The sequence below is a fragment of the Meleagris gallopavo genome, chromosome 1, assembly GCF_905368555.1.
Source record: "Meleagris gallopavo chromosome 1, MGAL_WU_HG_1.1, whole genome shotgun sequence".
In the NCBI taxonomy this organism is placed as follows: Eukaryota; Metazoa; Chordata; class Aves; order Galliformes; family Phasianidae; genus Meleagris; species Meleagris gallopavo.
In genome coordinates this window covers 137,162,606-137,165,416 of record NC_139404.1, presented here as the reverse complement: position 1 = coordinate 137,165,416, position 2,811 = coordinate 137,162,606, and the positions used below count along the sequence as shown (strand labels likewise).

At 44.4% G+C, this 2,811-nt stretch overlaps 1 pseudogene; it reads right to left on the bottom strand.

The window, feature by feature from the left end:
- Positions 1-1,767: 1,767 nt before the first annotated feature.
- On the bottom strand, positions 1,768-2,549 carry LOC146545632 (uncharacterized; annotated as a pseudogene).
- Positions 2,550-2,811: the final 262 nt, after the last annotated feature.

The following is a 2,811-nucleotide window of genomic DNA, read 5'->3' as shown; positions in this document are numbered from 1 at the left end:
GCCCCACCCCGTGCTGCCCAGGGCCCCATCCAACCTGGCCTTGAGCACCTCCAGGGATGGGGCACCACAGCTTCTCTGGGCAGCTGTGCCAGGCCTCACTGCCTTCTGGATGCTTTACACTTTTAGCACACATTAACAAAACTCCTTTTTCTTGCAGACATGAACTACATGAAATTCACAGATTTGAAGGGCAAAAATAATTATCTAACCTAGCATTGTGCATTATGCACAGTATAAGATTTTCCCTGTATGTGTTATTTCAGGTTTAAAAGCTTTACTTGAACTGGAATGCATGCATAAATTCATATTGAGTTGAAATTCGTGCAGTGAAGGACATTGTTGTTTCCCCTGATAAATTATAACAACGTTTAATTTCCCACGCTGTCAGAATTTCCTTCCCTGTGTCTTTCCTTCTAGTTTTTCACCTTTTTTGAAGAGAGACTCCAATCCAGCATCCAGAGACAGAATGTGCTTTGGTTTTGGTCGCACTCTGGGAGCAAATTCATGTGAACCAACAATGCTGCCATTTTTTTTCAGTCCATATTTAACACATCCCCAGGCATACCTGAACCAACTGTTTAGTTGCCCAGCACGCTGGCAGCTTTAGGCCTCAAGTAGACATATAGTATGATATCAGAAAGATCAAGTTTTGAGAAGATATTGCATTTTTCATCTTGCAAAGCTGTCTCCATGTAGATACCATAGGAAAGAACTCCCCATGCAAATCTGCCAGCCCATAGTCCTTTTCTGAAGTGTAATGTAAGCAGTTCTACATGTCCAAGCACTGGGAACACTGAGAACATCATGATGCTCTTTTCTAGGAATGTTAAATGTGGTTGTAGCTGTCCGTGTTTGTTCTTAAGAGAAGAGCAGCTTTGTGAATGAATGGCATTCTGCTGGGGATTTGGAGCAAAAGTTTTCATTTTTAGTCATCGATTCCAACCTAGTCACACATGCCAGTGTCAGTGCTCTTTGCATCTGGTTGCTGGTTTGTATGGTCAGTTTTTTCACCTGATCAGTGTGGAATTCCCTTCTTAATAACTTCCTTTCTAACCCTCCTGGATGAGGGCTCTCCATTCTGTGTGCACAGGTGGGGATCTGAGTGCAGCAACCACAATGAGACCTTAGGCCACAGGGGCCTCTGTGCGGCAGCAGCTGCAGCAAGTGCAGGTGAGCAAGTGAGTGTGAGCTCTAGCAAAGATATCCATAAGTAGTGGTAGCCAAACTTGAGGAGACCTTCAGCCTGTTGTTCTGCAACCCTATCCATTTCTGTGTAAATATCTAGGAACAAGAAAGAAAAAGAAGCAAATCTTCAATTCATAATGTGAAATGCGCAGCACAGGATGTGGGTAACTTTGCTTCCTTTCAACACCCTTTCAAAACAAGAAACCAAAGGCTATGTGCTCTTTGAGAGGATATCCTTCTCAGGGCCTTTTATTTTAGTTTATAAGCCATAACAGGCAACAGCTTACTCTCCATGAAGCTGTTCCTTACTCAGTCACATCTTCAAGAATTAACGGTGTGAATTGAAATGTCACAGTGCTTCCATAGGATCGTCTCAGTTGGAAGGGATTCCCAAAGGTCACATAGTCTAACTCCCCTGCAATAAAAAAGGACATCTACAATTCAATCAGGCTGCTCAGTGCATCCACAACTTCTCTGGGCAACCTGTGCCAGTGCCTCACTATCTTTATTGTAAAAACCTTCTTCCTTACATCCAATTTAAATCTTCCTTCCTTTAATTTGAAACCACTTCCCCTTGTCCTGTCACAACTGACCCTGCTAAAGAGTGTGTCCCCCTTTTTATTTCCCACAAACTCTTCTTTAGATATTAAAAGTCCACCCTCAGGTCACCACAGAGCCTTTTCTCAGCCCCAGCTCTCTCAGCCTGTCATCATAGGAGGAGGTGTTTCATTCCTTGGATCTTTTTTGTAGCCCTCCTCTGGGCACATTCCAACAGGTTTGTATCTCTTCTGTATTGAGGACTCTACACCTGAACACAGCACTCCAGGTGAGGCCTCACCAACACAGAGTAGATGGGCAGGATCACCTCCCTCGACTCCGCTGGCCATGCTTCTTTTGATGCAGCCCAGGATACAGTTGGCTTTCTGGGCTGCGAGGGCATATTGCTGGCTCATATCCAGCTTCCCATTTACCAGTATCCCTGAATCCTTTCCAGCAGGGCTGTGCTCTATCCTTACATCCCCCAGCTTGTACTGATAGTGGGGATTGCCACGACCCAGGTGCAAGACATTGCACTTTGATATGTTGAACCTCATGAGGTTTTCCTGGGTCCACTGCTAGAGCCTGTTGACATCTTTTTGAATGGTATCCCATCCCTCAAGTGTTTCAATCTCACCACACAACTTGGTGTCATTTGCAAACATGCTGAGGGTGCATTCCATCCCACTGTTGATGTCACTGATGAGTCTGTTAAAGAGCCCAAGTCCCAGCACTGACCCCTGATGGACACCACTCTCACTGATTTCCATCTGGACACTGAGCCATTGACCAGCACTCTCTGGACATGATCTCAAAACCAGTTCCATGTCCATTGAACAGTCTACTCATCAAAACTATATTTTTCCAATTTGGAGTGAAGCATGTAATGCGGGACTATGTTAAAGGCCTTAACATTTTAACATCTAACCCAAATCTCCCCTTTTTTTGTTTAAAGCCATTCCCCCTTATCCTAACACTATTGGGCTGGTAAAAATTTGATTTCCCTTCTGTTTATAAGCCCCTTTAAAGATGTTATGGGGGACTGTGTCAAAGGCCTTACTGAAGTCCAGATAGACGACATCACATCAG